The following is a 17,324-nucleotide window of genomic DNA, read 5'->3' as shown; positions in this document are numbered from 1 at the left end:
TCCTCTTCCTGCCACAAGGAAACAAGTGGACCAGCAACAAATATGCCCAATACTTGCCAGATTTCCCCAAATAGATTCTCATGGAAACCAAACAGAAAAGGGCAATGAAAGGAAAAGAGAACACAGGAAACACCTTTTAGACCCAATACCTGTTTCCTGGATGTGGAAACTGATGCCTAACTTACCTTTTTTGGCTGGGCTTCTGTGCTATATTGACAACAGAAACTTTCCGAACCTCAATGCAGAAGGTGATCTCAATCCTCAGTTCTTATGTACTCTCTAAACAAATGGCAGTGAAATAAAGAATTCTGCCTGGGAGTGTGACAATAGATAAATCTCTACAGAACATGAGCATGAAGTTGAACACAGAGCTTGCAGGTGAGAATATTGCAACGAAGGCTAAAAAGGAAGGGTCTGGCTGCTGTTGCTGCTGCCGCTGCTAAGTCACTTCAGTCGTGTCCGACTCTGTGTGACCCCATAGACGGCAGCCCACCAGGCTCCCCCATCCCTGGGATTCTCCAGGCAAGAACACTGGAGTGGGTTGCCATTTCCTTCTCCAATGCATGAAAGTGAAAAGTGAAAGTGAAGTCGCTCAGTCGTGTCTGACTCGTAGTGACCCCACGGACTGCAGCCTACCAGGCTCCTCCGTCCATGGGATTTTCTAGGCAAGAGTACTGGAGTGGCTTGCCATTGCCTTCTCCGGGGGATCTGGCAATCCTCCCTTTGTTCCCACAGTTGAAATAATAAAGTCCCATTGCAGTCTCTACTCAGTTAACAGCCCACAGAGATTAAGGTAATGGTACCGATTAAATAACTGATTATTCTCATCAGCTTTCTTCTGGGCTTCATAAAACCACAGATCATTTGCACTACTAGAGACCTGAGCAATCATTTCATAGCCAGGGAGGTTTAAGACTTCTTCAAGACCCCTGGTAGCTGTGGCAGTACTGTTCTGATCTCAGGTCAGTGGGCTCTCCTGCAGTTTACATGAGAATGGAGCCACCTCATACATACAGGTAACTTAAAAATGCCACCGCGTGTTCAGAGAGTGAGAGCTGAGAGTGATTTATGTAACATAAGCAGCAGGCAGTTCTGCCTAGCATTTCAGGCTGAATGTGGTCCCCAGAACAAGCGTGAAAAGGAGAGTCTGCTGCTCCCTTGGGTGTCTCAGACCTTCCCCTGAGCTATCACTGAGACAGCATCTCTTGGTGCTGAATGCAGTTTTCAAGTTTAAAGATACATACTTTCCATATCTCTAAATGCAAGCCAACTCCTTCATCAGGCACTTAACAAAGAAACTATCAGTAGTATTACAAACCGTGCAATTCATAGGCCACTGAAGAGATTTCAAGGATAGTATTGCGTACATGTAAATTTTGCACTATCTATCTACTAGCTTCAGAAAAATTTAGAAAGTATTGTTGTTGCTTAGCTGCCAAGTTGTATCTGACTCTTTTGTAACCCCATGGACTGTAGCCCACCAGGCTTCGCTGTCCATGGGATTTCCCAGGCAAGAATACTGGAGTGGGTTGATATTCCCTTCTCCATAGAAATCATAGAGTGTCACTTTTCTAAAATGAGTCCCAATATTTAGATATGTTTGTCTATATGGCAGGCCCTGGATACTTTGTAAATACCGACTCACTTAATCCTCATAACAATGTTAAGAGGATATGTCATTCCTATTTTATAGATGAGGTATGAATGTATATATATGAAAGCCTCTCAGTCATGTCTGACTCTTTGCAACCCCATGGACTATACAGTCCATGGGATTCTCCAGACCAGAATACTGGAGTGGTAGCCTTTCCCTTTTCCAGGGGATCTTCCCAACCCAGGGATCAAATCCAGGTCTCCAGCATTGTAGGCAGATTCTTTACCAGCTGAGCCACAAGGGAAGCCCATAGATGAGGAACCCAAGGCATTAAATAACTTGTCCAAGATACAGAGCTAGGAGATTGGAGAGTTGGGATTTGGACCCAGACTCCAGAGCTAAGCTTCCAGTTTATAACCACCATGGACTGATGATGACACGTAAGGCTCCATGTGAGGCAACTGTTAGGAATAGAGAGCATTGTTAACATTTAAGGATAAAGATATGGGTAGGGTCATAAAGCAAGAAAATGAATTCCTTTTCCCTCCTACACTGACCCTGCATCTTTGTCCATATATACCCTGGGATTTAGGGCAATCAAAGAGCAGAAATGTGACAAGGAAGAGAGGCTTAGAGGATGGGAAAAGAAGAAGAGCAGTGGGGAGATTTCAGGGGCTGGGGTGAGCCGAGAATGAGGCTCCTACAAAGTATTCTGTGCTGTCCTCAGTCGCTCCGGTCGTGCCTCGCTCTTTGTGGCTCTATGGACCGTAGCCCACCACGCTCCTCTGTTCACAGGATTCTCCAGGCAAGAGTACTGGAGCGGGTTGCCACGCTCTCCTCCAGGGGCTCTTCCTGACCCAGGGATCAAACCAGTGTCTCTCACATCATCTACATTGGTGGATGGGTTCTTTACCTCTAACACCACCTGGGAAGCCTACCAAGCACTTTGCACCCTGGTAAATGTGAATGGGTGAATTACAGTATCTACAAGAAAAATAAGGGTGATGTTTTCCTGGATTTGCCCCTGTGCTCCCTATCCCCCAGCCTAAGACATTTGCAATGACAGTGTCTCCGTGCAATAATATTCAGGAAAGTAAAACACTGGATGGAAATTACTTCATCTTGGCCAGTCAGCTCACTGGTCAATATCAGGCACTTCCAGCAGCAGACTCAGCTGCCCCAGACATAGCAGAGCTGAAGCGCTGAGAAGAAGCAGAAATACATGCTGGAGAGCCACAGGGTTCTCCTGGGTTCCTTCTTTTCTTTTCATACCTGCAGTGACACCTGATGTGGAGCCCCACACTCACGCTTCCAATTGTGTGTCTGCCAAGTGCAACATCATTGTTCAACACACAGCTTTACCTGAAGACATTCACACATCCAGGGGTGAGGGATTGAGAGAGGAGACTTGTACCAAACATTCTGTATTATAAGGATGAACGAGAAAAAAATCCCCTGACTACAAAGGAAGTTTGGGGAAGTATGAGGGACAGAGATATCTCCTAAGGGGAAATAATAAGGAAATGGCTATGTGCAGGAAATGGCGTTCAGCCAAAACTTTTAGGAGAGGTTTCCTTCAATGCGTGTGTGCCTAGTGCATACTAGGTCACCTACTTGTCTGGGGACCCAGATTGAAGTTCTAGCTCAGCTACTCAGTAGTTGTTGGGCCTTTGCTTCATGCTTGTCCTTTCCCAAGCCTCAGTTTTCTCATCTGCAAAATGGGTCCAAGGCACACCGAATCTATCTTACCTTTTTGAAAATCAAAACAAATAACACACAAAAAAGCACTTTGTAAAATAAGGACACCACCAGCTGGCGTGCAGTGGGTGTTTACCATGAGTCAGGCACTACTCTAAGAGCTTCCCAAATAATGAGTCACTGAATTCTCAAGACAGTTCCATGTGACGAGAAACTGATGTTCAGAGATGAAAACAAGCAGTCCAGGGGGATGTGCTGAGTAAGTTGCAGAGCCAGGATTGAAAGCAGTTGTTCTCCCAGGACAAAGCCCTCTCAGGACTGAGTGCAGGCACATGACTGTATATGATAATTACTGAGCTGCCTCCCTTCTCATCTGTCCCCATCTAAAGAGCGGCCTGCATCCAGTCTGCCCTTTCCTGGACAAGAATCAACAAGGCATGTTATTTATCTTTCCGCAGCTCTGGTCAATGTTTTGCTCAGGTGTGTAGCTTTTCTAACTGCTCTCTTTGCAACAGCCCAGAGGGTTAGAGCCAAATCAAAACTTACCTCATCTTCTGAGAAACTGTCTACTCATATGAGTGTCATAGTCCTGTGGCCTCTCTGTATGTGGATGTATGCGCCTGCCACACACACACACAGAAGCACGTGTACATACAGACACTAGGATACTTCCTCTGTACCAAGTTCTTTGTTGGACACTTTCTACTCAGATCTCCCATCAACCCTGCAGGTAGATACTATTACCAAAGAGGAAACAGGACTGGTGAGGTTAAATATCATGCCCCAGGTGACAGAGCCAAGATTCACATCCAAGTAGGTCAGCCTCCAAATCTGGTACTTTCTGTATTACAAAAACTGGCTTAAAAATTTTCCTTTTTATCCCCGGCTTTGGCTCTCCTAAAGTCTTCCCCTAATCTTTAATAAGAGACCCTAATCTGAAGCCTGAGTTCTCATTATTCGGTCTACATTTCTTAAGCGGGTGTTGGCTGACAAATCGGGTTTCTGTATGGAGAAATAGAACCCCCAAAAAGGAAATGTTTCTGCACCATGGGGGACACATTTCCGGGAATCCCATCTGTCCCCCGCAAACGCGCTTTACCTGCGTGCTACTCCTCAAAGGGGTGCTTGCGGCTACTCAGCGATCTAGTTTGAGGCTGGGTGGGCATCGGAGTCCGAGGGCACCGCGAGTGGAATCCACTCAGCTCAGTGAACCTGAAGTTGTTCATTGTGGCGCCGGGCGGAAGAATTCTAGGAATGCAGCCCGATATGCCACGGGCAGCTCCGGAGTGGTCAGGTGACAGGCTGCGCCTCACCCAGTGGAGAGTTACCTTTGAGTGAAAGGCTCTGTTTCCTGGGGTGAAACAGCCTGCTCCAGTAAAGCAGAGTTGCTTTTAACAGCGAAAACAAAACTGCCTGTGTTCATGGAAATCTATACTTTGCCTGAGAAGAATGGAGGGAAAGAAAAGCTATGCAGAGAACATGGCTTCAGTAACAACTCAAACAGGTGAATGGCGTGCCCCATTGGGGGCCCTTTCTCAACCTCCGGAAGGGGGGAAGAACTGCAGTTTAATTAACACTTCCCTCCGCCTTGAGATGTCCCATACAGAGTTTGAAAAGCTGAGTGTTTGTCCAGGATGAGCCACAGCCCTTAAAGAAGTCAACTCTTGCTCTGCCTCTAGATTAACATTGTTGAAACTTTCAGAATGCAGGAAGTTGCTAATAAACAGAACAGACTTACTCAACAAAGATGCATACTATACCCTCACTCCCCTTTCTCCCATTTTATTTGCTGGAAGGTTCTTGGACCAGACATACTAGACTGGTATTAATACTTTAAACACTACAGCAATACTCCAGTTCAGTTCAGTTCAGTCACTCAGTTGTGTCAGACATTTTGCGGCCCCATGGGACTGCAGCATGCCAGGCTTCCTTGTCCATCACCAACTCCTGCAGCTTGATGAAACTCATGTCCATCCAGTCGGTGATGCCATCCAACTATCTCAACCTCTGTCGTCCCCTTTTCCTGCCTTCTAACTTTCCCAGCATCAGGGTCTTTTTCAGTGAGTCAGTTCTTCCAATCAGGTGGCCAAAGTATTGGAGCTTCAGCTTCAGCATCAGTCCTTCCAACGAATATTCATGATTCATCCTTTAGGATGGACTGGTTTGATCTTGCAGTCCAAGGGACTCTCAACAGTCTTCTCCAACAACACAGTTCAAAAGCATCAATTCTTCGGTGCTTTCCTTATAGTCCAACTCTGAGAACATGCTTATCCTGCTTCATCTATTGATACTCCTGAAGAGAAAAAAGGTACTGAAACCCTTTCTTACTGTTTCAAAAGTTAATGATTCATTTAAAAAACATGTTTCAAGCTATATTATTCTCTCCCCCTAGCTTCCTATAGTCGGAGAAGGCAATGGCAAGCCACTCCAGTACTGTTGCCTAGAAAATCCCATGGATGGAGGAGCCTGGTAGGCTGCAGTACATGGGGTCGCTAAGAGTCAGACACAACTGAGCGACTTCACTTTCACTTTTCACTTTCACATATTGGGGAAGGAAATGGCAACCCACTCCAGTGTTCTTGCCTGGAGAATCCCAGGGATGGGGGAGCCTGGTGGGCTGCCGTCTATGGGGTCACACAGAGTCGGACACGACTGAAGTGACTTAGCAGCAGCAGCAGCAGCAGCTTCCTATAGTAGGTCTGTTCATCCCATCAAGTCATCTATCTGCTGGCAAAGTATACAAAAAGTTGTGACCTGCATGATCACCAAGATGTGGACCTGTGTGTATCTCCCCAGGAGAACTACCCCACAAAAGTGTGCACTCAGGGTGGCCACACACCTGCCACTGAACCAGATTCTATGCTTCAGTAGAATGGCCTCAAAAATCTTCCTAAACACTTGGTGATCAATCACATTTTTATACCATCCACACCTGGAGGACTGTCCCCTTGAAGAGTTTATAAAAATAGGGAATCCAGACATCCATGAGTAGATGTATTTTCCCATTGATGGTTTTCTGGCTTACAGATACTGATGAAGTATCTGTATTCTATTCTCTTTTAATGGAATAGATTATATTTCTTTAATCTTCCCTCTTTTTCATCCTCTATTCATTATTCATGGTACTTATCACTAGTTTTTATTCAATTTTCTTTTAGCTTTAAGTGAGCTTAGGGTCCAGAGTTGGACACAGTATGAGAATCCAGTAAGAAGAGCAGAGAGGAGTGTCGGGGGAACCTGGACACACCTGGGTTCAGCTATGCCATTACCTGCAGTATAAACCTGCAGGTCACATTACTCAACCTCCCTGAGCCTCAGGTTCCTTATTTACAGCTGAGGATGGTGATGTGGGTTGTTGAGAGTTTAAAGACGTTATATAAAACCTGGCATATAGCAACCATATAAATAGTGACAGCAATCATATCTTTAATAATATAATTTTTCTTGTAGGTCATTCTCCTGTTAATGCATCCCCATGTCATACCTTTTAAATACTAACAATGACTCTGCTGCTACCTAAGATTAAATTCACAGCATTAAAGATGCCTAGGTCTTTTCCATTTGTGTTTTATTTATATCCTAGTTGTAGTCTCCCATAGTCTTAAATCTGGGTAGTTCATGCACTGTCTTACAAACGTCCTTGTTGATTTCTTTAGAAACTTACTTCTTTCTGGAGAAACAGCCTTACTGTGACCCTACCCTCACCATGGCCAAGCAGTGAGAGTGAATTTTTTCACAGGGCGGAAAGGGACTGAAATACAATGTATCTCAGACATTTTTGTGGCCAGGTAATACAAATACCCGCACTTTCTACTTAAGCACAGTGCTCACTCCCATGTTTCTTAGGGAGGAGGGAGTGTATTATTCCCTCCAGGGCACTATAGGGAAAAGTTCTTTGTGACTTTTCAAGGTGACCTACACTGAATGGGCGCTAATAAGACATTGCTGGTTTACTCTATTACGCATTAGTGTGTGTGTGCGCGTGTGCATGCATGCACACTCAGTTGCTCAGTTGTGGACACTCTTTCTGACTCCACGGAGCGGTATCCCAATAGTTGGGCTACTAAGTCTTCTGGTTCAAGTGTGATTTCATTTAACAGAATCTACTAATTACTCACCTGAACCAGAAGACAATGGCCTGACTATTGGAATACCACTTTGGGGGGATTTCAATAAACATAGCTATCTCAGGAAGCCAGTTTATTCTGAAGAAATTAGTTTCTAGCTTCCAACTCCAGGTTATGATGTTCTCTGGTTTTGTTACCTCAGAAAATTCTATAATAGCAATATTCATTTACATTATGCTTTGGACAACACCAGTGTGCATCAAAAAATTATCATTTTATTTACCTGTGTTTAAAATGCCCACTGACTAACTTAGACCCATTTGGGTTCTAGAAACTTTCAATAAAGTTCTCAGATTTGCTCTTGAAAGAAAGGATTAAAGATTCTTTTCAAGGAGCATCTTTTTCACACAGTGTGAAAGCACTACAGGCGTTCCCATGGGAATGGGCCGCATACATTTCAGTCCTTCCCACAAGATGTCTATTGTTCCCTGGACGTCTCTGGGCTCCCAATACTGTGACATGTTGCTATACTTCACTTCTACTGAAAGTCTCTGAGGCTGGGTTATTCTAAATGATGCTAAAGGACTCAGCCCTTGGTGTTTTTGCTAGAACTCCTACAGTCTAAGTGTGTAGCAGGCTTGTTATCATACGCATACACAAAAAAATAGGTTTGATGCCCTATTTAGGCAAGAGCTCAAAAAAATCTACTTAATTTTGAACATGTATTGCAACTTATGAGAACACAAGTATTAATAGATAGGAAACATTTCTCTTCATCAGGAATGAAGGAAAGATCTAGTGAACTTTCTAGACCAAGAATTTGTAATCTGTCATAATGATTTCATGGAGTATCAATTTTCATTTATAAATTCTGACTTCGTAAGACATATGTGCTCTGGAATTGATACAAATCTTACCAAAAAATTTTAATTCCAATTTTCTGGGTTTGTTTTACAAGAAAACATACCCAGAGTTGTAAATTACAAGGAAAATTCAACGTTAAATGTATCTCTATTTACATTTACATTTCATACACTAAACAACTGCATGATCAATTCAAATAATGCCCTAAGGATGTTTTTTCTAGACTTTAAATTGAAAACATATATAAATATCATGGAATTCAGCTGTTGAGTACTACAGCAATTTAAGTATGTATTTGAAAAAGAAAAAAGTGGCCAGATTTAGTTATGATTTGTAAGGTGTCTGAATTATCAAGGGAAAAAAAATTATAGCAACAGCAAACCATACTGGTGAGTGTCCAAACTAGACTGTAATGATACTACTCAATTTTCTTTGCAAAGCACTGGCAGGATCAGTTTCTTTGCTGGTTGCAAAATGTTTCTTGAGGTAAATAAAAATATTAAATAGAAATAAGCCCAAACTCTAATGGAGTAAAACAAAATGCACATTCTGTGAGTCTAGAAGCAGGGTTTTCTGCTCTAGAGGCCTAGAGACATGTTTTAATAATCCACAGACAGATGGCTTTTTTTTTTCCCCATAATAACTAAAAAGTATGCATACATGGCTAGACATACAACTCCCAAATGCACTTTATCTGTGTAATCAGCCAGCCCTTGGAAGTTTCTCTGCCCCAACCCCGCAGCCCACCCTTTGCCTCACTGCAGCTTCTGACATTTACTTTAATTACCTTTTGTTTTTGCTGAACACAAGGACAGGAAAAAAGACAGCCATACCTCTTAGCACAGGAAATTCTGGCCATCATAGGAAATAGATGGCAAAATGCTTGATCCTAAGAGCAATTCTGGGGGAACCCACGGCCATGCTCAGAAGCAGCCAGTCGCCCCTGCCCGGCTCTGTCCTGTCGGTAGCAGCAGTGCTTGCCTGCGCTGCTCGTCAAGCCCGAGGTACACTTGATTCCCTCCCCTGGACTCACCATGCTGAATTGAGCAAATGAGTAACTTCTCCTCCCTCTCTCAGACTTCTGCTTACTGCTAACAACTGGCACAAAGTTTCATTTATTTCTACAGTAGATTTACAGAAGCCTCTCTGAGCAGATCCGTAGTTTGAAAGAATTAGAAGATTTGCCCAACAACCAGTAATTTAGGTTCAGTTAATGAATAACTCACTTTAAGGAATCAAGGAAGTTTTAGGTTAATATCAGATGTGGGGCCTTTTATCAGGCAGGCATCAGTGAAAACATTTGGGGAGGGATAGAGGAAGAATGTAGCAGAATGGGATAGTATTTAAGCCAAATATGATGAAAGAAAAAGACCTTAAGAGAAGGGAAGTAACTAGCCTGAGTGAACACACAATCTGGCTGTGCTATTAACATTGCTGGTGAAATTCTGAACAACTTAATGAAGCATCCAGTAGCACTAGGGGTTTTTCCAAGCCAGCACTGCAGAAATTAATTGATGGTACCCAGTGGATTGTTGTATCTAGAGGCACTTCTCTCCCCTGTGTGCATAACATGGGCTTTCCACCTTTATTGATCTGCGGTTTTGCCTACACACAAAGCAATAGAATATTTCTGAGTCTCTTCTAACTAGAGCTTTCAGTTAAATGAAGTATGTGAGTGTGGTGGGGTAGTGCGGTGGGAAGAATAAGATGGAAGGTGTACAATTGGAAATATCAGTATTTTCATGTCACTGGCAATCACAGTATCATGTAAATAAATTTCCGGCTCAGTTGAAAGTCATTCTCATAGGGTGAAGAGGACTTTCTCTTGTGTTGATTGCCCAACATCCACATATCCTACTTCCGGTAAAAATTGTATGCATATTTCCCCTGGAAATGACGTCCTTTGGAGAGGGTTGGCTTACATGAATAGGTTGGATCTTAGCCAATCAGAAAAATTGCATTCCCCTGACCATACTGATTAATTTAGGGGAGGTGTGTATCCCTTCCAGGCCAGTGAGAGTCAAGATAAGGATGAATGTTTGGCTCTGGGGGACAGAGCCTTTACTGCTATACTTGATGATGAGATACAAGGTCTGGTTGCTCCTGCCATCTTGTCACCGGGAAACTGAATCTTAGTGACTTTGTTCAAGCCACTTAAACCAGCTGCTTCTGATATTGGCAAGATCCATCATTTACTATAAGCTAGAATCGATGCTTTTGAACTGTGGTGTTGGAGAAGACTCTTGAGAGTCCCTTATACTGCAAGGAGATCCAACCAGTCCATTCTAAAGGAGATCAATCCTGGGTGTTCATTGGAGGGACTGATGCTAAAGCTGAAACTGCAATACTTTGGTCACCTCATGCGACGAGTTGACTCACTGGAAAAGACTCTGATGCTGGGAAAGGTTGGGGGCGGGAGGAGAAGGGGACGACAGAGAATGAGATGGCTGGATGGCATCACCGACTCTGTGGACATGAGTTTGAGTGAACTCCGGGAGTTGGTGATGGACAGGGAGGCCTGGCGTGCTGTGATTCATGGGGTCGTGGAGAGTCGGACACGACTGAGCGACTGAACTGAACTGAACTGAACTGAATTCCTTTATAGTGTAAGTGATTTTAGGTTGGGTTTTCTACCATTTGCTTCTGAAAAAGTTTTACCAGACAGAATGACCTGAAACCAGATTTGTGGATGACTCTTCTGGGTTCTCATAGGGCGTGTGTGCGAAGCCGCTTCAGTTGTGTCCAACTTTTTGAGACCCCATGGACTGTAACCCGCCAGGTTCTTCTGTCCATGGGATTCTCCAGGCAAGAATACTGGCGGGGGTTACCCTGTTTTCCTCCAGAGGATCTTCCAGACCCAGGGATCAAACCTGTATCTCTTATGTCTCCTGCATTGGCAGGCAGGTTCTTCACCACTAGTACCACCTAGGAAGCCCTCTCACAGGGCAGCTCCTTGCAAAGGAAGTGGTCTAGCAGACCCATCAGGTACCACCTCTAACAAATGACCCCTTTAAAGACAACCACAGGACAACAGGCAGAGATGGGAAAGGCCTACAAGGAATGTAGTCATTCAGTGTATTTGAAACTTCAACATTCCAAATTAATTCTTTTAAAGCAATTATGTGTTCACTCCCCTAAATATTTCCACTTTAACCACCTAGGCTTGTTTGGTGGTTCCTAGTCATGTACTGTTTGACCTCAATAAACTTAATCATGGAATCCATCCATCCATGCAGTTTTCATGAATTCCTTTGGATGATTAGTTTCATAGACTATTGCTCTGTATTTTGCTCCTCTCTCTATTCTTGCACAACTTCCATCCCCTCCCTCCTTAGCAAACTTGAAATAAAGAATATTCTCTCTAACCATAAAGTCAAACTAAGATACTTCCTTTATAGATGATAGATAATTTCTAAAATAACTTTAAATGTATAAGTTACATATAAACACTGAGAATTCCTGGATGATTTAACTTTCTAGCAATAATTTTTCTTACCTGAAACCACTGACACTGCTTTAGGTATGCCATTTCTGTGTTCAGCCTCCAAGCTTGCAAGAGTCCATTAGAGACACAGAAATTCACATAGATTTGGAAACTTCCTTTTAGTTCAGCAAAATAACACATGGCTTGAACTGCAAGAGTTGGGTTTTGTTTGTTTATTTTAGGAATAGGAAAATAAGAACTTGGGTTTCTTATAGAAATAAGAAATAAGAACTAGGTTGTTCAGAAGAACTATTGTCTGTTTCATTATAAAAAATACTGTTATTTGTAAAATATGGTAGCAATACTTTTGTAATTTTGTAAACATAATACTTTTGTAATTTCTTTTACTTCCAAATTAAAGAAGACTCAGTATTCTCCCAAACTAGCTACTCTTCCTCTGCTTCTCATCTTAATGAAGGACCCTCATCACCCACAAAGCACATAAACTGTAAAGCTGGGCATCATTCTATATTTCTATCTGTCCTTTTCCAGCTCACATACAATGACGCTGCCACATCTTAGGTCCCATCCATTCTGTGTTCTTAACATTATTTGTAATATATGGTGGAGAAATAGATCAAAAGGTGACCCTCCATGATCCATTTTCTGATGTTCATGCCCTGTGTAATTTTTTCTCCTTGAGTGCGGGTGGAAATTGTGACTTGCTTCTAAGAGATAGAATATGGCAAGGATGGTGGAATGTTACTCCCACGATTACCTGATGTCATATAGGACTCCATCTTGCTGACAGACTCACACTCAGATTCTCCATGCTGGCTTGAAGAAGTAATCAGTCTTCCATGATGATGAACTGTGGGAGGCCTCTAGGGGCTGAGAGCAATCTCCAGCCAAGGGCCAACAAGAAGCCAGGGCCTTTAATCCTACAGACACAAGGAAATGAATCCTTCCAACAACCTGAGTAAACTTGGAGGAAGACTTCCCCAGTCAAATTTCCATAGAACACAGCCCAGTCATCACCAGTATTGCAGCCTTCTGAAACCCTGAGCAGAGAATATACCTAAACCATGCTTGGATTCTTCACCCATAGAAAATGTGAAACAATAGACATGTATAATTTTAAACAATTAAGTTCCTGATAATTTGTTATACAGAGGTAGGAAACTATTACATCACTATTCCCCCCTCTCCACTGCGATAGCTCGATAACTTTGTTTCTGCTAAATTCTTCATCCTCTCTTATCTGGATGGTGATAGGCGTCTCCTACTAGATTTCACTGTCTCCAACATGGCCCTTTCAATTCCATTCTCAACCCTGCCTCCAGATCAGCTTTCTAAAATAAAATGTGATATGTGACTCTTCTAGTTAAAATGAATAAGTGACAACTCATAGCATGAGGACGAAATTCAAACTCGTTTACTTGCCATAAAAAGGACTTTGTAATCTGGCCCCACCACTTCTCAGGCTTGTTACTACCACTCATGCACATACAACCCTGTGTAGTGAGGTCAGTACCTTCAGAATATATCCAGATGCCTATTGCCTTTCACTATCTTTACTACCACTGCTACTGTGATTAAAACATCATTATTTCATTTTTCACTTGGATTATTGCAATAGCTCCTGGGCTTCTGTTCTTGCCTTGTTAAGATATAGTCGTAACAGAACACCTAGATAATACTATGAAAATGCAAGTCAGCAACGCCTCCCTTCTGTTCAACACTCTGAAATGGAACAGCTTTCCATCTAACCCTGAATTAGTACCAAAGTCCTTCCAATGATCAGCAAAGCCTCATATGAAATAGCTTCCCCTTCTTCCTCCTTGTCTTCAACTTCATCTCCAGCTACACTGGAGCTAAACATAGTTTTCTTGCTGTCCCTTAGACACGGTAGATATATTTCCACCAGAAGGCATGTGGATTTGTGTTTCCTCTGCCTGGAAGGTCCTTATTCCAGAGGTCCATATGGCTGGCTCCTCACTTCCTTTGCGTTTACCCACACCTCAGCTTAGCATGCTTTCCCTGATCACTGTCTATAAAACAGTAACACTCCTAGGCTCCCCTGCATGTCTCAGTCCCTGCTTCATTTTAAAATTTTTTCCATAGCACTTACTGTCACCTGACATGTTATACATGTTTGTCTCCAACATATACTTAAAAAAAAATTAACCATCTTCCTCACCATCCCTCCCAAACTATAAACCTCAAGAAGGTAGGAATTGGTTTGTTCAGTTGATTCCCTTGAGTTCAGCATGTTATCTGGCATATAGTATGGGCTTGAATTGTTGAATAAACATTGAATAAATAAAGGAAAGCAGTTTAAACTCAATCAGAGTCTCCATGCAAAATGGTAATTTAGAAGTGAATAACCTGATGAAGGATAATTGTGTAGAACCTACTCTGTCACTGAGTTTGGTAGCAGAAACATCCATCTTCAGGGGCAGGAGTAGTGGCAAGGTCATGGATCTGGTTCAACACAGGCACCTGTGGGGCCAGGATGGTGGTGGTTCCCACAGCTCCCAGTGCAGGAGCTCCAGGGGCTTCCTCACCTGTTCTCCAGTGTAGTTTTGATCCTTCACTCCTCCCAGCATTCTGGGAACTCCTAAAATGGATTTTTTTAATAAAAAATTCATTTCCATTTAATCAACCCAAGACTGCTTCTGTTGCTTGCAGCTGAAAAAATGAACCATGATACAGTCATCATTCTTCCTTTTGCTTCTGTGCCTTGCACCTGGCAGCCCCTCCACCTGGAATGCCTGGTCTGCTTATAAAGCTCATCCTTTCACCACGATTCTTACCTCTTCCTCTCTGTAAAGATACCCATGCCAAGTAGAGCTGACCTCATCCTCTTTTGTTTCCACAGGGCACTTACACAGAAGGTACGATATTATTCTTATTATCTCCCACTAGCTGTCAAACCCTCACCAGGTTTTAATTCATCTGAGGAACTCTAGCTCTAGCCTAGTATCTAGCACGGAGGAGGAATTCAATAAAAATTTCATGAACAATTGTTTCCTTTATAGAAGGCATCAATAAAACAATAATTCTATAACTGAAAAAAATTCTGATGCAGAAACAAAAAGGTAGATAGCAAACATATCCATTTCTTCTTCAAATTGTTCAGTCGTGTCCAACTCTTTGCGAGCCCATAGGCTATACTGTCCATGGAATTCTCCAGGCCAGAATACTGGAGTGGGTAGCCTTTACCTTCTCCAGGGGATCTTTCCAACCCAGGGGTTGAATCCAGGTCTCCCACACTGCAGGCAGATTCTTTACCAACTGAGTTACTAGGAAAGTCCACTATATCCATTTGGCTAAGATATAATTTTCTTGTTAAAATGGTTGAAAAAAATGTTTTAATTTTCCTAATACTGGTAAAGAGGCACATACTTTTACTGAAAAATTTCTGACCAGGCATATTGGAATAACAGAGAGAAGATACAAATTTACCAGAATCAGGAATAAAAGAGTTGACATCACTACAAATCCTATCAATATATTTAAAGGGAAATAAGGATATATGGCGGAGAAGGCAATGGCAAGCCACTCCAGTACTCTTGCCTAGAAAATCCCATGGATGGAGGAGCCTGGTAGGCTGCAGTCCATGGGGTCGCTAAGGGTCGGACATGACTGAGCGACTTCACTTTCACTTTTCACTTTCACACATTGGAGAAGGAAATGGCAACCCACTCTGGTGTTCTTGCCTGGAGAATCCCAGGGACGGGGGAGCCTGGTGGGCTTCCGTCTATGGGGTCACACAGAGTCGGACACGACTGAAGTGACTTAGCAGCAGCAGCAGCAGCAGCAAGGATATATGGAAGTTTTATGTCAACAAATTTGCCAACTTAGATGAAAAGGACAAATTCCTTGAAGAACGAAAACTGTCAAAGCTCACTCAAAAAAAATAGATAATGATAACCATAAAGTCCTATATTTATTTATTTAAAAACTGGAGTTATAGTTAAAAGCATTTACGTGAGGAAAACTTGAGACAGAGATAATATCCTCAGTATATTCTACAATACAACTTAAGAAATAAATAATATCAACTGTATACAAATTCTTTCACAATAAGATGCCTTGAAAGCTAGTCATGTATAAACTGTAAATGGTGGCTCAGAGGGTAAAGAATTTGTCTGCATTGCTGAAGAAGGGTCAGGAAGATCCCCTGGAAAAGGGAATGGCAACGCACTCCAGTATTCTTGCCTGGAGAATGCCATGGACAGAGGAGCCTGGCGGACTACAGTCCATGGGGTTACAAAGAGTCTGACACAACTAGGAAACTAACACTTTCACTTTCATAAATATGTAAATATATAGCTATACTTTTTAGTGGCTGATCCCATCTCATCCTACCAACATAGCACATTCTATTTACCCATTCCTCTATTGATGAGGTTGTAAGTGGTGGGCAGGATTTTCCTGAAAGACAACGTGGAGTTGGGATTGAAAGAATAAAGTTGGGCCAGGCTGCCAGAGGTCTCATTTACTAGCCTCACTACTCTGGGCAACAATCTTAACTTTTTTTTTTTTCCAAATGTCAGGTTTTATTTGTATATATGAGGCAAGGAGGGCTTCCTAGGTGGCGCTAGTGGTAAAGAACCCATCTGCCAACGCAGGAGACTTAGGAGACAAAGGTTAGATTCCTGGATTGGGAAGACATCCTGGAGGGGGGGATGGCATCCCACCACAGTACTCTTGCCTGGAGAATCCCATGGACAAAGGAGCTCGGCAGGCTACAGTCCACAGGGTTGCACAGAGTCAAACACAACTGAAGCGACATAGCACAGCACAGCACATGAGGCAAGGATATTAATGTAGCTCTCTGCTAGAGTTGTTATGTGGACTATCTGAGGTTAAAGTTCTTTGAACCATGTATGGAATGTAGTAAGTGCTACATGAGTGCTTGAAGTGTTTCCCAGGTGCTAGTGGTAAAGAACCCACCTGCCAATGAAGGTAGACGCAAGAGACAAGGGTTCAATCCCTGGGTCAGGAAGATCCCCTGGAGAAGGGCATGGCAACTCACTCCAGTATTCTTGCCTGGACAGAGGAGCCTGGCGGGCTATGGTCCATAGGGTGGCAAAGAGTGACTGACTAAAGTGACTTAGCACACACGCACGAGTGTTAGAAAGAAACATCCTTGTAAGTGTGTCCTGGTGCAGAAATTTGACTAGGCTACCCACAGGAGTGAAATTTCTGGGTTGTTGGGAATCCATATTTTTAACTTTACTAAATATTTCTAAATTACACTTCTGAAATGGCAGGTACCAACCGCTACTTCCACAAACATGGAGGCTATTTGTTATATAGTTTTTATCACATTCTCCACAAAGACTCTTCAATTTGATTTATTGGATGAAAATGGCATTTTTTTGGTATTAATCTGCCTTCTCTTGATCAGTAACACTAAACAAACTTTAAATTCTGAATATATTTATAATTCCTCTTCCTTAAATGCTTGTTCAGGTATGTATTCTTTTCACAGATTTTTATGGAGTGTCTTTTTCTTATTGACTTGAATAAATATTTTACATTTTGTAGATACTAAGCCTTTGCTATCGGAGAAGGCAATGGCAACCAACTCCAGTACTCTCGCCTGGAAAATCCCATGGATGGAGGAGCCTGGTAGGCTGCAGTCCATGGGGTCCCTAAGAGTCAG

The 17,324-nt window shown here is 42.7% G+C and overlaps 1 protein-coding gene across 12 annotated transcripts in view; it reads right to left on the bottom strand.

The window, feature by feature from the left end:
- VEPH1 (ventricular zone expressed PH domain containing 1) overlaps window positions 1–9,391 on the bottom strand; it is a 326,186-nt gene extending 316,795 nt beyond the window's left edge. For 8 of the 12 annotated variants that reach the window (XM_055411004.2, XM_055411048.2, XM_055411040.2 and 5 more), the window contains exons 1-2: window positions 9,057–9,249; window positions 4,392–5,585 (exon numbers count right to left, since the gene is read on the bottom strand). The gene's annotated coding sequence lies outside the window, so the exon portion shown is untranslated. The other 4 variants (XM_055410978.2, XM_055410986.2, XM_055410995.2 and 1 more) reach the window with 4 other exon arrangements.
- Window positions 9,392–17,324: the final 7,933 nt, after the last annotated feature.

Source organism: Moschus berezovskii, chromosome 1 (genome assembly GCF_049115385.1).
Source record: "Moschus berezovskii isolate FMDL1 chromosome 1, NW_MosBer_1.0, whole genome shotgun sequence".
In the NCBI taxonomy this organism is placed as follows: domain Eukaryota; kingdom Metazoa; phylum Chordata; class Mammalia; order Artiodactyla; family Moschidae; genus Moschus; species Moschus berezovskii.
The sequence above is the reverse complement of the archived record's forward strand: the minus strand, read 5'-3'. Positions and strand labels throughout refer to the sequence as shown.